Source organism: Odocoileus virginianus, chromosome 5, assembly GCF_023699985.2.
Source record: "Odocoileus virginianus isolate 20LAN1187 ecotype Illinois chromosome 5, Ovbor_1.2, whole genome shotgun sequence".
NCBI classification, from domain to species: Eukaryota; Metazoa; Chordata; class Mammalia; order Artiodactyla; family Cervidae; genus Odocoileus; species Odocoileus virginianus.
In genome coordinates this window covers 56,874,135-56,892,787 of record NC_069678.1, presented here as the reverse complement: position 1 = coordinate 56,892,787, position 18,653 = coordinate 56,874,135, and the positions used below count along the sequence as shown (strand labels likewise).

Here is an 18,653-nt window from a genome sequence, read left to right as displayed (position 1 = left end):
ATCAACCCAAAGAAATGAAAATGATAATAGGATTGTTAGCCTGGGCTTCCAGATTGACTGAAATAGGTGTGAAAATGGTACTGTTATTATCTGAGGTTATATTTTATTCTACAATTAATGTTTTTTAAAGTCAGTGGTAGTTTTACAGTTGTTCTGAAATGAGTAGGCTGGATAGGATGAAAGTGTGAAAGTGTTATTAGCTCAGTCGTGTCCGACTCTTTGCAACCCCATAGACTATAGGCCTGCAGACTCCTCTGTCCAGGGAATTCTCCAGGCAAGAATATTGGAGTGGGTAGCCATTCCCTTCTCTCAGAAATCTTTCCAACCCAGGGAACTGAACCCAGGTCTCCTGCATTGCCGTCAGATTCTTTACTGTCTGAGCCACCAGGGGAGCCTGAATAGGATGAGAATGAAGAATCAGAAATTAAACTACAAATGGAATGGGAATCAAAGGATATTAATTGGTGAAGTCTTAGCCAGTACCCCATTTGAGTCTGTTTCTCAAAGTCTCTGTAGATTTTTTCAATCTTATCTCTATGTCAAGAGATACTACTGTGATGCTTCTACTGTGATAATCCTACTATGTAGCATTAATACTTTGATAACTACTGTGATCAGAAACTACTGTGATACTGCAGAGATTCGGTGGGGAATCCATTTTAGAAAGGCTTTGACTGAACCTTTGACTCCCTGTTGTAGCTACTGTAGCTTTTGAACTAATTGTGGTGATACGTATGGCTATGCAGAGCTTCCCCAGTGGCTAGTGGTAGAGAATCCACCTGCAGTACATGAGCCATAGGAGACACGGGTTCGATCCCTGGGTCAGAAAGATCCCATGGAGGGGGGCATGAAAACCCACTCCAGTATTCCTGCCTGGAGAATCCCATGGACAGAGGAGCCTGGAGTGCTTACAGTCCATTGGGTCACAAAGAGTTGGACATGACTGAAGCAACTCAGCACACAAGCATGGCTATGCCTAGCAGTACTCCAAGCATTATAGGAGAACAAACTGTGGGTACCCACCAAGTTGTGGATCCAGAGATTTAGATGTAGAAAATAAACAAAATGTGTTCATCTATCAGAAAGAATTGTGCTCCTGCATCTACCGTCTTGTTCTATATATCTGAGAGTGGATAATATATAGCAAAGTGTTAAGGGTGTTAAATCTTAGCCTGTTTTTTAGTGATATAATCATAGGAGGTAGTTTAAATTCTCTCTTGCTGTGTCAGTCTCCAAAATCTTAAATTCTAATATCCATTATTTCAAAAAGTCTGTGAATCACTACTAGAAGATGTCACAGTGAGGTAAATCCACCCCCACTCCTCGAATTCTAGGCAGTACTACTTGAGCACTCTGAGAATCAGTTGAAAACTTTGGTGGTGACTGAAAACAACAGTGCTCTCAGAAGGAATATTTGTATTTTAGTCATCATATCACGTCACTGTTTTTACTGCTTCAGTCTATCGGATTATATTGCAGTCACCTTGGGAAGAACTATGAGGTACCATGTCAGGCATTGTGCTAAATACTTGAATGTATTTGTTCATCTTATCCTCACAGCGATCATATGAGGTAAGCACCGTTATTTTTGTCTACTTTAATGAAAGAAGAAACTGAGTTTAGACTTTCTCAGTTAGAGACTTGGAATTTAGGTTAAGTTACTTGCCAAGATCACACATGCATGCTCAGTCTTGTCCAACTCTTTGTGACCCGATTGACTATTGCTTGACAGGGTCCTCTGTCCATGAGATTTTCCCATCAAGAACACTGGAGTGGGTTGCCATTTCCTACTCTAGGGGGTCTTCCTCACCCAGGGATTGAACTCAGGTCTCCTGCATTGCAGTAGCATTCTTTAAAACAAAGGAAACTTAAATTATTTCCCTTCTTTAAAGAGTAAACCAAGAAACTTTAAAATTTCAGTGATATTAAATCTGAAAGTTTTTAATATGTAAAGACTAGACATTCAAATCTCTTGCAACATTAGTGACTCTGCCGTCTTTCAAGTGTCTTTTATTCTAAGTGCATAATGACTTGGCAGTTAGAGTAATAAAGGTGGGTTTCAAGGTCAACATCAGGATGAACATAATTGAAGAAAAAGGTATAAAAATGCAGCTAATTAAGTCTTGTCTCATAGATGAGTTCTGTTGAGCTTGCCCATGGTTTTTCCACATCTACAATTCCTGCTCAACCATTCAGAGCTTCAAGATTTACATATGTTCATCATCTCTGAGGCATGCCCAGAAACTCAATAGAAGAAACTAAAAGAAATTTGAAAGAAATTATGTGGGGTTTAGGCTTCCCTTGTGGCTCAGCTGGTAAAGAATCAGCCTGCAGTGTGGGAGACCTCGGTTCGATCCCTGGGTTGGGAAGATCCCCTGGAGAATGTAAAGGCTATCCACTCCAGTATTCTAGCCTGGAGAATTCCATGGACTGTGGGAGACCTCGGTTCGATCCCTGGGTTGGGAAGATCCCCTGGAGAAGGTAAAGGCTATCCACTCCAGTATTCTAGCCTGGAGAATTCCATGGACTGTATAGTCCATGGGGTCGCAAAGAGTGGGACATGACTGAGCCCCTTTCACTTTCACTTATGTGAGGTTTGGTAATTTCTGTGTTCTTTTAATCCTTTCTTTCACAGACCCCCAAATCAGAATTTTTGCTTTTCAGACCGTATAAAGTATTAATATTAAAATTTGTTTAATTTATTAATATTCACTCCATTTGTCATAATTCTTAGTATAATGCATTTTACTTAGTATAATGTATGTTTCTTTTTATACTTATTTAGAAAATGTCTAAAATATATTTTGAAAATCTTAAATTGTTTTGCTGTTGAATACCATGTAACCACACCATTGTCTGTGTTTAAAACAACCAAATCAAATTACTACTGGGATTGATTTTTCACTTGGTAATGAAAATCTGTCTGTTGTAGAATTTTTCACAGGGTAAGAATAGATTTATGTCATTTTTGAAATTAGATGTTTAAAAGAAAATCAACTTCACCCATACATTTAGTAATTTAAATAAAATCATTTTATTGCTGTGCTATAAAAAATCTTGGGGCTTCCTTGGTAGATCAGATGATAAAGCATCTGTCTCCTGGTTCAGTCCCTGGGTTGGGAAGATACCCTGAATAAGGAAATGGCAACCCACTCCAGTATCCTTGCTTGGAAAATTGTCCTCATGGACAGAGGAGCCTGGCAGGCTATCATCCACGGGGTTGCCAAGAGTCAGACACGACTGAGTGAAAAACACACACACATAAAAAATCTTATCTAAAATATATAACCTTTAAAGTTGTAGTCATTGAAAAGTAATTTTCTCCAAAATTTTGCCTTTAAAAACAAATATTGCTATCAGTAGTCTATATAAATATAGAACTGAAATAAATACAACTACAGTTCTTGGCTTTTACAGTTTGAACTGAGAGTGGGCAGAGTTGCTGCTGGAATCCTTTATATCAAAGGCAGGGGACAGGAAGTGGGGTAGGTGTGGAGGGTGGATGTAGCTCACTTACATAGAAATAGAGAAAGTCTGGAGTAGATAAGAAAGAGAAGTGGAGATTTAAATATTGGAAAACATAGAGATGGCAGTAAGTAGAATAAATTTTGAGGCTATAAGAGAGCAAGATAGATGTGGATGAAGCAGATAGGAAAATCAACTGAGGAAACCTTACGTATGAGAGATAAGAGACAGGGAAATAGAAATGCTTCCGATTTCCATCACAAACATAAAAGTCAAGAATATCTGTTCTAGTTTAAAGTAAAATTGAAATTTAAAAAATTCTGAAACTTTAGTGAATGTCAATGCTATAGCTAAACTCTCCTTTTGTACAGAAAGAATTATGTCGAGTAGTATAAGTTTTGCCTGAGGGTTTGTATTTTTTCCCTCCTAAAGCAATATACATTTTTAACTGTGAAGAATACCCAGGAGTAATGTCTTGACTTCATCAGTCCATAAGCAAATGAAAACAATATTCTCTATTACTGTGAGTAGTGCCAAGCACAATTCTGGCTTCCTCTTTTCTGATTCTTTCCCAAGCCTCATTTTTCTCCTCTGATAGCAAATTTTGCACTGGTTGGAGTACATTTTTCTTCTGGTAGACTCGGTCATCTGGTAGACTCGGTCATCACAGAAACTCAGCAACAAGTTGGAATTCTTTTATAGAGTCATTTTGAGCCCCAAACATTTTTTTTTTTTAACTTTTTTTTTTTTTTATTTTATTATTTTTTTTTCGGTGGTTTTTGTCATACATTGAAATGAATTAGCCATGGATTTACATGTGTTCCCCATCCCGGTCCCCCCTCCCACCTCCCTCTCCACCCAATCCCTCTGGGTCTTCCCAGTGCACCAGGCCCGAGCACTTGTCTCATGCACCCAACCTGGGCTGGTGATCTGTTTCACCCTAGATAATATACATGTTTCGATGCTGTTCTCTTGAAACATCCCACCCTCGCCTTCTCCCAGAGTCCACAAGTCTGTTCTATACATCTGAGTCTCTTTTTCTGTTTTGCATATAGGGTTATCGTTACCATCTTTCTAAATTCCATATATATGTGTTAGTATACTGTAATGGTCTTTATCTTTCTGGCTTACTTCGCTCTGTATAATGGAGCCCCAAACATTTTTATAAACAGTCGGAAAGGAGATCTTTTTGAGTCAGTTGGTGGGTTGAGATTCTCCTTGCTTCTTTCAACCATCCTCTTCGCATCACTCCTACTCATGTTGGTGTCACTTCTACTAAGGCTTCTGGACTTCTAGAAAAAATAGCAGTTGAATACATTTGCTGTTGGTAAGCTCTGTCACCAAAATGAGAGTCAGTGAAAGGGTAGATTGATGAAGTCATACAATTATAGATTTCTTTAATTATTAAAAGCAAATAAACAAAAAATTTTAGACCTATCTGTTTCCCCCAGAGTGACATTTCTTACACAGATATATTCAGAATTTTTCTCTTGACCAAAAGCCACTTTTTCCAGGAACTTAAGTTTAAAAAGGAACGTGGGACCTTAGGAAGATACCAAATATGTCCGAATGAAAAAGAACTTCTATTCCTAACAGAGCTTTGAATATGGCTCTCTAGATCTATGATAACGCAACTCTACTTTTCTTGGAGTTTGGTTTTTCAGAAATAATCTAGAACTGAATATCTGTGTGAATAGTATGTATTCATACCTTAATTTCACACGTCAGTTAAAAAGGGAGTTTTAAGCAACAATTCCAAACACATCAGTTGCCTGAAGAGCTGTCATAATTATCACAGATTAGGAAGGGTTAAGAATAGAAGTAAGTAGGTGAAAATTATATCTTATGAGACTTTTGTGGTTAAGGATCAACTCTTGATGATATTTATAGGCATCCATCAAACACCAGATGACTCAGTGGAAATATAGAAAAGGCAGATTTGATCCCTGGGTCGGAATGATCCCCTGAAGGAGAAAAATGACAACCCACGCCAGTATTCTTGCCAGGAAAATACCATGGAGACAGGAGCCTGGTGGGACATAGTCCATGGGGTCACAAAGAGTTGGGCATGTCTGAATGACCGAGCATACATCAAACACCTATTGAGAGCTCGTTGAAATTCTTGAGGCTTATATTTAGTGACTATATATTAAGAAATATCCACTAATTTCCCCTCCCTAACAAATATGTGCTTCTGTCTCTATTAGGCTAGCCTCAGCATGGTCTTTATGGAATAAATATATTATTTTTCTAGAATAGGATAAAAATGCACTGTTTAAAATTCTACAAATTAAAATATGTCAAATAATCCAAAGAATGACTATAGGAATTATAAACTAAGGGTTCAAATTTAGCCTTGAGAATTTTAAACTGCACCTCTTTCAGGCTACCAGGATCAGAACTATTATTCAGATGAACTGAATGTACCCTTTTAAAACAAGGTCATTAATTGATTATCATGTTAACTGTTCCAGTGAGTCTATGCAGCCATGCCTTTTGCTATACTAGAGGAATAAGAATGAATGTATCCAGTTAGATTCAAATCTCCCTATAATTGGTAATTATTTATATGTGAGAGAAGGCTGAAAATATATAAAGACTTCCTTGCTAAATGAGAATTAATTGCCAAAGCAAGAGTACATGGCTGATAGGAAGTAAAAATTTTCATGAAAATGGGGTCCTTCAGAGGCACTTTCTTACACTTAGCTGAATCAGGAAGAAAAGCTTGAAGAAATCAATGAAATAATTTCCTCTATTTAATGATCCATTTCAAATACTTCCTTTGTTAATCTGAACAGCCAGGATGATATATTTTAATCAGTTTACTTTAGTATTATTTTCATCATAGGTATATTTAAAACCTATTCTATTTCTACTATGCAATTAAATTTGTTCTCAAAAATAATGCAGGTAGGAAGTTATAGAAATGTCAATGGAAAATTTCTTCTCTAACTTACAGGAACAGTGACAGGTGAATCAAGTATTGTTAGTTCCACAGTTACTTTTGTATTAGACTTTCTTACTTAATACAATATTAATTCTTTAACTTATAAAGCACATTACTTTATCTCCTAATGCAAGTGCAAAAAAATATAGCTGTAAATAGTAAGGGACATCACTGTCATAAAATCTGGAGATTGTTCTCATCCAGACTGATTCTAAATTATTTCCTTAATAAAAGTGAAAGCCCAAAGAGTGTCTATCAAATAGTTCTTAAATGAGAGGTTAAAAAAAAAATTGTCACAGATTAAAGCAATAGAAACAGTAGCAAATTAAAACTACCTATTTCATCAATTCTTAACATTTGTTCCTTAAAACAAACAAATAGTTGACTTCAGTATATGGAGATAACAATAATATTTATACTGTCTTCAATTCAGAAGAAATTTAAGACCAAAAAGAAAGTGTGAAATTGATCCATTGTAATGAAAATGTCTGTAATTGAATAGGTAGTTTGAAGACCTAAACAACATGATAACTGGCAGATGATTAAGGATTGCTGCCAAATAGAGACTATCAAAATGATAAGATTCCATTTCGTGTCATCTGATTTTTATCTAATTACTTCACTACCTATCAGTTCAGTTCAGTCGCTCAGTCGTGTCCACCTCTTTGCAACCCCATGGACCACAGCATGCCAGGCCTCCCTGTCCATCACCACCTCCCAGAGTTTACACAAACTTCTGTCCATTGAGTCGGTGACACTATCCAACCATCTCATCCTCTGTCATCCCATTCTCCTCTTGCCTTCAATCTTTTCCAGCATCAGGGTCTTTTCAAATGAGTCAGCTCTACACATCAAGTAGCCAAATATTGGAGTTTCAGCTTCAACGTCAGTCCTTCCAAAGAACACCCAGGACTGATCTCCTTTAGGATGGACTGGTTTGATCTCCTTGCAGTCGAAGGTACTCTCAAGAGTCTTCTCTAACACCACAGTTCAAAAGCATCAATTCTTCAGCAATTAGCTTTCATTATGGCTCAATTCTCACATCCATATGTGACTACTGGAAAAACCATAACCTTGACTAAATGGACCTTCGTTGGCAAAGTAATGTCTCTGCTTTTTAATATGCTGTCTAGGTTGGTCATAACTTTTCTTCCAAGAAGTAAGCATCTTTTAATTTCATGGCTGCAGTCACCATCTGCAGTGATTTTGGAGCCCAAAAAAATAGTTTGCCACTGTTTGCACTGTTGCCCCATCTTTTCCCATGAAGTGACGGGACCAAATGCCATGATCTTAGTTTTCTGAATGCTGAGCTTTAATCCAACTTTTCCTCTCTCCTCTTTCACTTTCATCAAGAGGCTCTTTAGTTCTTCTTCATTTTCTGCCATAAGGGTGGTGTCATCTGCATATCTGACGTTATTGATATTTCTCCCAGCAGACTTGATTCCAACTTGTGCTTCATCCAGCCCAGTGTTTCTCATGAAGTACTCTGCATTTAAGTTAAATAAGCAGGGTGACAATATACAGCCTTGACGTACTCCTTTTCCTATTTGGAACCAGTCTGTTGGTCCATGTCCAGTTCTAACTCTTGCTTCCTGTCCTACATACAGGTTTCTCAGGAGGCAGGTCAGGTGATCTGGTATTCCCATCTCTTTCAGAATTTTCCACAGTTTATTGTGATCCACATAGTCAAAGGCTTTGGCATAGTCAATAAAGCAGAAGTAGATGTTTTCCTGGAACTCTCCTGCTTTTTTGATGATCCAGCAGATGTTGGCAATTTGATCTCTGGTTCCTCTGCCTTTTTCTAAAACCAACTTGAACCTCTGGAAGTCATGGTTCACGTATTGTTGAAGCCTGGCTTGGAGAATTTTGAGCATTACTTTACTAGCATGTAAGATGAGTGCAGTTGTGCGGTAGTTTGAGCATTCTTTGGGATTGCCTTTCTTAGGGGTTGGAATGAAACTGACCTTTTCCAGTCCTGTGGCCACTGCTGAGTTTTTTAAATTTGCTGGCATACTGAGTGCAGCACTTTCACAGCATCATCTTTTAGGATTTGAAATAGCTCAACTGGAATTCCATCACCTCCACTAGCTTTGTTCGTAATGATGTTTCCTAAGGCCCACTTGACTTTGCCTTCCAGGATGTCTGGCTCTAGGTGAGTGATCACACCATCATCATTATCTGGGTCGTGAAGATCTTTTTTGTACAGTTATTTTGTGTATTCTTGCCACCTCTTCTTAATATCTTCAGCTTCTGTTAGGTCCATTCTATTAGGTTCACTACCTATATGTTCCTAGAAATCTCAAGGGTGAAATAAATGATTATCAAACTTTTGCTGTTATTGCTAACATCTTCTTATTTATTTATTTATTTCAGGCATGTAAAAGTCAACATCATCATAGAACAAATTGTAGGTGGAAAGTGTTGACTTGTCTCTAATTTCATCACTTTTACTATTATGGATCCCCTTTTTTTTCATTGTGGTTAATAATTTCCAAGTACACAGATGTGTTTTGTAAGTTGACCTTTAATCATAGAAGAATATGCTTATAAAGTTTCAATAAGCCACAAATGACTGCCTGCCCATATCAGTCAGCTGCCAGCCTAAGGCTTATGAACTGAAAGGAAAGGCCCTATTGCCTCACCTTTTTATCTGTCATTTGAAATACTGGAGTATACCACCAGTATTCGACTCTACAAATGTAAGATCAGCAAATTTTAATCCTCCACATAATACTGCACTGTGTCAGCAGAATGCCCTGTTACCATGTCCTGAGGGCAAGAGAAACAACCTCCTGCCGCCTCTCTTTCAACCTTTAGGGCTCCCTTCCATGACTTTGTACAAGTTTGTCCTCTAACACCCAAATGGGAGAACATAGATATTTGACATCAAAATTAGCCCTGGCGGTACACAAATAAAATAAGAAGATAGTTTGGTTATCCTAATCATGAAGTAGTATCTACAGTATATATTAGGCATGGTACTAAGGTGCTTGACATAAATACACTCATCTTCACAATAACCTTATTCTGCTTCCTTCGATATGATCACATGATTTTTCTTCTGTAGCCATTAATATGATGCATTGGTTGATTTTCAAATATTGAGCAAGCTTTTTATTATTTAAATAAACCCCACTTAGTCATGATGTTTAATTCTTTCTATGTATTGCTGAATTCTATTTTGCCACTGTTTTGTTATGGATTTTTTGCATCTGTATTCTAAAGGATATTGGTCTATAGTTTTCTTTTTCTTTCTTCCTTTTTTTTTTCTTTCTGCTTTTTGTTTGTTTGTACTGTCCTTTTGTGGTTTTGTTCATAAAATGGGAAGCCTTTCCTCCTCTTCTATTATCTGGAAAATAATGTATAGAATTACTGTTAACTCTTATTTAAATATTTGATAGAATAAATAAGATTCATCACATAACATTATCCAGTATAGTGATCTGGGCCTAGAGATATTTTTCCTGGGAATTTTAACATTACTGATGCTAACCTTGATTGTTTCAGGGCTATTCAAATTATCTAATCCATATTGTGTGAGTTATGTTAGTTAGTGTTTTTTAAGAAAGTGGGATGACCCTGAGGGATGGGATGGGGAGGGAGGTGGAAGGGAGGTTCAGAATGGGGAAAACATGTACACCTATGGCTGATGCATGTGAACATATGGCAAAAACCACCACAATACTGTAAAGTAATTAGCTTCCAATTAAAATTTTTTTAAAAAGTAGTGGCCCATTTCATATTAGTTGTCAAATTTTTTGTAGTTATTTGTAGTGTTACTGTATTATTCTCATGATATCTGCAGAGTCTGTAGTGATATCCCCTTCATTCCTGATTTTGTATTTGTCTTTTTTTGCTTTTTCAGTCTTGCTAGATGTATGTCAATTTTATTGATCTTTTAAAAAACACTATTTATTTTATTTTGTAGTTAATTTTAAGTTCCATTAATTTCTACACTTCTAATATTTATTCCTGCTTGCTTTGGTTAATTTGACTCCTATTTTTCTAAGCTATTGAGGTAGTATCTCAATTATTGACTTAAGGTGTTTTCTTTTTTAGTATATGCACTTTAGCTTTGTTTCACTAATTTTCATTTACATTCAGTTCAATATTTTATTTCCCCTGAGACGACTTCTTTGATCCATGAGTTATTTAGAACTACATTTTTAACTCCAATTGTTTAAATATTTTCTTTTTATCTTTCTATCATTCATTCTTAGTTTGATTTATTGTGATTAACGAACACATTTTGTGTAATTTCACCTCTTTTAAACTTGCTGCAATTTGTTTTCCAAATCAGGATATAGTCTATCTCAGTGAATGTACTGTGGGAACTTGAAAAGAATGTGTATAGTGCTCCTATCAGGTAGAATGTTCTAAAAGTGATGATTAGATCTGGTTGGTTGATGTATTGTTGAATTTTTCTTTTTCATCATAATTTTCAGTCTAGTTTTTCTATAAGTTGTTGAGAGAAGCATGTTGAAATCTCCAACTGTAACAATCAGTTAAGATCAGTCACTCAGTCGAGTCCAGCTCTTTGTGACCCCATGGACCACAGCACACCAGGTCTCCCTGTCCATCACCAACTCCTGGAGTTTATCCAAACTCATGTCCATTGAGTCGGTGATACCATCCAACCATCTCATCCTCTGTTATCCCCTTCTCCTCCTGCCCTCAATCTTTCTCAGCATCAGGGTCTTTTCAAATGAGTCAGCTCTTCGCATCAGGTGGCCAAAGTATTGGAGTTTCAGCTTCAACATCAGCCCTCCCAGTGAATACTCAGGACTGATTTCCTTTAGGATGGACTGGTTTGATCTCCTTGCAGTCCAAGGGACTCTCAAGAGTCCTCTCCAACACTGCAGTTCAAAAGCATCAGTTCTTCAGCACTCAGCTTTCTTTATGGTCCAACTCTCACATCCATACGTGACCACTGGAAAAACCATAGCCTTGACTAGATGGACCTTTGTTGGCAAAGTAATGTCTCTGTTTTCCAATATGCTGTCTAGGTTGATCATAACTTTTCTTCCAAGAAGTAAACGTCCTTTAATTTCATGGCTGCGGTCACCATCTGCAGTGATTTTGGAGCCCAAAAAAATAAAGTTTGCCACTGTTTGCTCTGTTTCCCCATCTATTTGCCATGAAGTGATGGGACCAGATGCCATGATCTTTGTTTTCTGAATGTTGAGCTTTAATCCAACTTTTAATCTCTCCTCTCTCACTTTCAAAAGGCCCTTTAGTTCTTCTTCTTCACTTTCTGCCTTAAGTGTGGTGTCATCTGCATATCTGAGGTTATTGATATTTCTCCCAGCAATAATGAATGTCAATTTTCTTAGTTCATCAGTTTTGTTTTACACCTTTGCACCTCTGTTTTCTTGTTGTGTATACATTTAGGATTGCTATGTTTTCATGGTCAATTAACGCTTCTTTTGTCACATAAAATTCCTCTCTGTTCCTAGTGTATTTTCTTTGTTCTGAAATATGCCTTATCTGGTATTAATGCAGCCACATCTCATTTCCATTAATTCATATTTGCATGACATTTACTTTCAACCCTTTTAATATCTACCTGCCTATGTCATTATATTTGAAGTTATTTGTTATAGTCTACATATAATTGAGTAATGTTTTTTAATCTACCCTTCCAAGATCTGTCTTTTAATTTGCATATTTAATATCTTTGCATTTAATTTGACACATTAAGGTTTAAGTTTTAAACCTTAAACCTTTAAACTGTTTTGTTTTTGCTCTCTTTTAGTGCTTCTCTGTTTTCTTTTTCCTGCTTCTTCTGAGTTATTTGAATATCTTTTAGAATTTAATTTTGATTTATCTACAGTGCTTTTAGTATATCTTTTTTTGTAGTTTTTTTAGTGATTGTTCTTGGTATTGTATTATGTAAACATAACTTACAAGAGTCCATTAGCATCATCACTTAGCAGCTCAAATGAAGAAGGTAAGAAACCTTGCCTTCTTTTATGTCCCTTCACCGTCCTATTCTTACAATTGTCTTCAATATTTCCTCTACATACATTTAGAATTGCCTCAGATAGTACCATAATTTTAGTTCATCATCAAACATAATTTTGAAAATTCAAGAAGAGAAAGAAAGCTCATTTTATTTACCCATATATTTGCTTGTCATGTTCTTTTTCCTTTCCTAATGTTCCAGGTTTCTTTAAATTTTAGTTTAGAAAATTCCTTTAACCATTATTTTAGGATAAATATAGTGGTGACAAATTCCCTCATTTTCCTCATCTGAGAATATTTCAGTTTTTCTTTGGTGGCTGAAGAATATTTTTCAGGAGTATAAGACGTTGAGTTGACAGTTTTTTTTCTTCAGCACTTGAAAAATATTGTGGCACTTTGTTTTGTCCTCCATGGTCTTTGATGAGATATCTAGTGTAATTCAAATTGTTTTTCCTCTATAGGTAAGAATGTCATGTTTCTCAAGCTGCTTTTGAGATGTTTTTCTTTCTCTTTAGTTTTCAGAATTTTAATTATCATGTGACTGTGCATTGATTTCTTTCTGTTTACCCTGTATGGGATTTCTCTCTGCTTCTTAAATCTATAGGACTTTTCTTTTGCCAAATTTCAGAATTTTTCTGCCGTTATTTCTTTTCATTTTTCAGCCTGACTTATTTCTCATCTGTTTTGACAATATTACTGTTGGAACCTTTGAACAGAGTCTCTGGGACTCCGTTCATTTTTTTTCTCAGTGTGTTTTCTCTTTTTGTTTTTTTGTTTTGTTTTTTGGCTTTTTGTTTTTGTTTTTGTTTTCTCTTTGTTACAGATTGGATAATTTCTACCATCCTTTCAGTTTTGGTTTTTTTTCCTCTTTGTTCTCTACATTTTGGTGTTAAGCCCATACACGGAGCTTTCCAGTTATTATATTTTCTAACTGTAAAATTTCTTTGTGTTTCTTCTTTACATCTTCTGTTTCTTTACTAAGACATTATATTCCTTTGGTGGGTTTCTATTCTTTTATTTGTTTCAAGCCTGTATGTAATTGATCACTGAAGCATTTTTTTATTGTTGTCTTAAAAATCCTTGTCAACTAGTTCTAATTTCTGTCATCTCAGTGTTAGCATCTATTGTGTTTTGTTTTTTTATTGTTTGAGATCTTCCTTGTTCTTGGTATGGTTAAAACCTAGACATTTTCATACTGTGTTACAAAACTCTGAATCATATTTAAATCATCTGTTGCAACTGGTCTTCTCTGACACCACTCCAGTTGCCTCATTTTGGCCAAGTTGGGGTACAAGTCCAATTTTTTCATTTAGAATCAAGTGACACTTGAGGCAAGGTCTCCTCATTTTTGTTAGGGGGTTGAAGTTTCAGGTCCTAGAAGATCTCCACTGATACCTAAGAGGGAGTAGCCTCATTGTACTTAAGTGATGGAGAAAATCCTGACTGTCTACTAAGACCTCTCTCACCACCCTAATGTGAAGGTAGAGGAGTGCCTCATTACGGCTGGGTTGGGGTGTGAGTCCATGCTCCTTGTGAGGTCTCCACTGACACCATTGGGTGGCAAGTGGCTTACTACTGGCCAGTGGGGATGCATTCACTGACACCTCACTTAGGCTTCTCTGACACCACCCCAGCAGAAGTGTTGTGCCTTATTAAATCCTTATGAGGGTAGACATCTCCTCTTCACACTTGGTCTTTGCTGGCATTGTCATGGTGGGACCACAGTCCTTTCCGTGGTGTTTGGCTATAGTAGAGCAATTGTTATCTAAAAGTTTTCTGTCTTGCTAGGATGCCCTTTTTTCCTTGTCCTTTGGCTAGAGAGAATAGGCTTTTGTTGGGGCTTTCTTCATCTATACTGGTTGGCATTCTGGGGATGTCCACTTTTTCAACTTCTAGTCTGGGATATATGACACAAAAATAAAACCCAAGAAATTTACCACCATGTTGTTACTTGGTCCTTAGCCTCTTCAGTCTACATTTCAGAGTTTTCCTATATGTGTTTCTTTATAATGTCCAGTGTTTTTCATTGTTCTTAATGGAGAGAATAGGGGAAAGTATGTCTACTCCATCTACTTGAAGCAGAAATACTACTGTCCTGATTTCTAACACTTAACCCTACATGTTAAAAAAAAAAAAGGTACTGCAGAGTATATGGTGTAGATAGTAACTGATAGAACTGTTTTGCTGTTGTTTTACAAAATTATTGAAACTGACTCATTTAAATGAGTACTGCTGTTTCCTTGAAATCAGTTACTTAATTATGCCTTGTAGATGTTTCTGTGTTGTTGACATTGCTCCCAAATATCTTTATAACTCTTTTGAACTTAATTTTAGAAAATGAATTGTATCCATTTGAGTATTCTCAGTGGCATAAATTGTCATCCTTTGAGGCTGTGTTTAATTTTTGGAAGCAATTACAAGTGGTCCAAGAGCCAAGATGAGTAGTAAAACAGATAGCCAAATTGAGTGATACACTTGTCAGTCTTTTCTAAGAAAATAGTGTGAACCACAACTTGCAGTGAAAAAATCATCTATTTTATATCATACAAACCCCCCAAACCCTTCAAATTTCCATAGAATAATGAGCTATGGGATAAATTGCATATGAACACTGCCATTTGGTATCAAATCACATTTTTTTTCCTGTGGCTTTGGCTTAAATATTTCCTTGAGATGTTTGGAGTTTTTCTCTGTAAACCTTGACACTATGTTTTTGGGTCAACTTGAAAACATCATATTCCATACTGTTCTCCTCAAATACATGTTATTCTGTTCAACCTCCCCTCGAAAGTTCAAAACAAATGTCAAATCTTCTCTATTTCTTTTTATCATTCAAAATGTGCAACTCAACCTTTATAGAAAACTTCATGTTCAAATTCTCCTTCAGTATGAGTCAATGTTCTCATAGCTAACCCTCTACTTGAACAAATTCAGTCTCTTGACATTTTCTACATTTTCATCAGTCCTTTATACTTCTTCATGAGCATCCTTATTACTTTTCTCAAGCCTCTGTGCCAGTCAAAAAAACTTCCTCTTTATAGTCCCTCCACACCATAATTGTTCCATTAGATGTCTTTTGTCATTTATGTTTGGTTAACTTCACATAAAACTTAAGTGTTAATTCTTTGCTTTCTATAGCTGTCTTCACCCATCCCCATTTACTGCACCCTGTAGCCCCAATAGAGGGTGAAAGAACTGCTGCTGATATGAACAAAATCATTTTACAGAATGTTCCTTCCATGCCCACTTTATGTTTTGCCAAGTCATCCGAGAACATGAGCATTATTATTTTACAATCATGAAAAGATTGCTAAATACACAGAGCATCCTCCTGTTTGCTTAAGTATAAAGTTCTAAGTCACATACATAGGATATAAAATTAGATAATAGACCTAATTCAAAAAGTAGGAAAGGCTCTTTAGCAAATTAAAGGACTGCTAAATAAATTTTATATACCCTTCCTCAACAACCTGATACTTTTTGTGGTTCCTTTTGTGGATACTTTTTGTTCCTTTTTGTGGTTCCTTTTCATTTCATAGTTCAACTATTGGAGGAAAAGGTTGTTCCACTATAATTTTGCATTTAAGAACATGAACTCTGATTGTCAGAGAGCCTTGGTTCAAATCCTGGTCCAGCCAGTTTCCCGGTTGTGCAAATTACTTGGGACAGTTACTTGACCTCTCCAAGCCATAGTTTCCTCCTCAGTAAAATTAAATAATAACAGCTAATAATAATTAATCCCTTAATACTTATTGTAAGGGTTAAAGGAGATAATATGTATAAAGTAAGTTTTAGCACATTCTCTGGCACCTAGTGTTTGGATGATAGCCATTGTTTATTAAATATAAGTTACAGTGCCAGCTATTAAAGATGTTAAGTATGATATGGTGCTTGCCCTTAAAGGTTTCACATCAAAGCATAATTAAAGCTCAAAACTTTCCAATCAGAAGGAAAAAAATAAAAATAATTTTAAAGGCTATAATATAATATGTTTTAAAACTATAGCATACAATTTTTTACCCTTGAATAGACCATTATCAGAATATTCCAATCAATGAAATTTTGGCTAAGCAATCATTATTGATCATCTCTTGTGAATTATGCTTTTGGGACTCGAGCTATGTTCTGGACCCCTCTAAATTTTGGAGGGTATAAAAATTCTTTGCTTGTCTGTTGCTTTCAATTAAACAGCCAGTCTTCCTCTTTTACACTGGCTCAAGTACTAACTGAAGACCCATGAACACTCCATCAATGGAGACAAGAAGCGGATATGAAGTCAATTGATTCTTTAGTGGTTCAGCCAGCCAGTCTTAGTCAGCCTATACCCCCCAGCTCCTCTAAGTCCAGGAAACCAGTTTCCCTAAGTAACTCAGCAGGCCAGTGAGTTAATTCAGAGTACAGTAGCTCAAAATGTGATACTGGGCTCATCATGGCTTTCCTCTCCTACCTAACAAGAGAACATGAAATTCCATGGAAGTATGAGAGAATGGAATTTGCAAAAAGGAAATACTTGACCAAAAGTGCGTTCAGTCTTCTAGAATGGCTGAAAAAGTTGTGACATCTTTCATTTAGATATCTGAGAAGGAAATAGATATATTAGAGAAATATGCATTTGCCTATTATGAGTTTATCTTAGTTGTGCTTATGATGTCATAGTTTTTGTGATCCCTGGTTACTTTAGACAGTAATGGTATGATATTTGTTTTGATATCATGCTGTGTTTGATATTGTGCCTGAAACTTCTTTTTGCATCTTTTCTTCCAATTTCTCGTGGCTGAAATATCTTTACTGTTTTTGAATGTAAAACAAAAATTGTACATGGTAAGACAATCAGTTGGATATCTAAAATGTAATCAAATGATTTTTTACTTTGCCTTACATATTGCCAAATAGTAAATTTTTTTAATATTTTCTTAGCTGAAATACCTGTTGTTTGAAATCAAACAACATGCCTTCCCTCTCCAAATGATTTTCCAGTGATCACTGTCATCTCCTTATATCCCTTATGTTGCTCTTCTTTAAGAACTTTAAAGTAATGAAGTCATCTTTTCCTTGAATACTTGTTAAATAAACTTTCCTTGTTCCTCCAATCTGACTTTTTCATAGTAATCAAAAATCTTGATTAGTCAGGAAAATTCACAAACTTTCATAACTAATGAAATTTGCTTTTAAATTCCAAATTGCCTACCCTTAAAACATCAATAAGAAAGATGATGAATTCAGAAAATACTCCCTCAGATCCTTTCATAATGATGGGGTACTACCAAGCACAGCATTAAAATATAGTTTCAAAAGTATTAAGGATGAGCATTCATTTCCCAAGTTAGACCTCCACGTTAAACCATACTTAATTTTAGAAGTCATGTTCTAGAGGACTTCCCTGATGGTCCGGTGGTTAGGACTCTGCCCTTCCATTGCAGGGGAGCATGGGTTTGATCCCTGGTTGGGGAACTAAGGTCCCCACAGGATGCCTGGTACAGCCAAATCAATCAATCAATAAACAAAAGCCATGTTGTTTATTTTATTTAATAAAAGGCATGTTCTATCAACTCAGAAACAGAACTGCCTCCTTGGAAGAAAGGATGTCAGGTAGAATGACTCAAGAAACCCATGCTAGAATGAAGGTGAGAAAATGGAGTGAACAAAGAACTGGATTAGATATTGTTTCATGTAAAGATTGGAGACCAAACTTTCCCATGCCCTTTCTCCTCTAGCAACTACCCTTGTTAAAGTTGCTCAGTCGTGTCCAACTCTTTGCGACCTCAAGGCCTATATAGTCCATGGAATTCTCCAGGCCAGAATACTGGAGTGGGTAGCCATTCCCATCTCCAGGGGATCTTCCCAACCTCGGGATAGAACCAGGACTCCCACATTTTTCAGGCAGATTCTTTACCAGCTAAGCCACCAGGGAAGCCCAAGAGTAATGGGGTGGGTAACCTATCCCTTCTCCAGTGGATCTTTCTGACCCAGTAATCGAACCGGGGTCTCCTGAATTGCAGGTGGATTCTTTACCAGCTGAGCTACCGGGGAAGCAACCACACATGGATTGATAAATGATTGCTGTTGCTTTAAATGGGATACTGATGAATCTCTGAAAGCTCATGTCAAGATCTGCATGCAGAGCTCATTTTAAAGACCTTTGCATAACTGGGCTTCCCTCGTGGTTCAGCTGGAAAGAATCCGCCTGCAATGCGGGAGACCTTGGTTCAGTCCCTGGGTTGGGAAGATTCCCTGGAGAAGGGAACGGCTATCCACTCTGGTATTCTAGCCTGGAGAA

At 36.6% G+C, this 18,653-nt stretch overlaps 1 protein-coding gene across 6 annotated transcripts in view; it reads left to right on the top strand.

Annotated features, from left to right (window-relative positions):
- LRRC7 (leucine rich repeat containing 7) overlaps positions 1–18,653 on the top strand; it is a 608,651-nt gene that overhangs the window by 513,358 nt on the left and 76,640 nt on the right. The gene's annotated exons all lie outside the window — the stretch shown is intronic.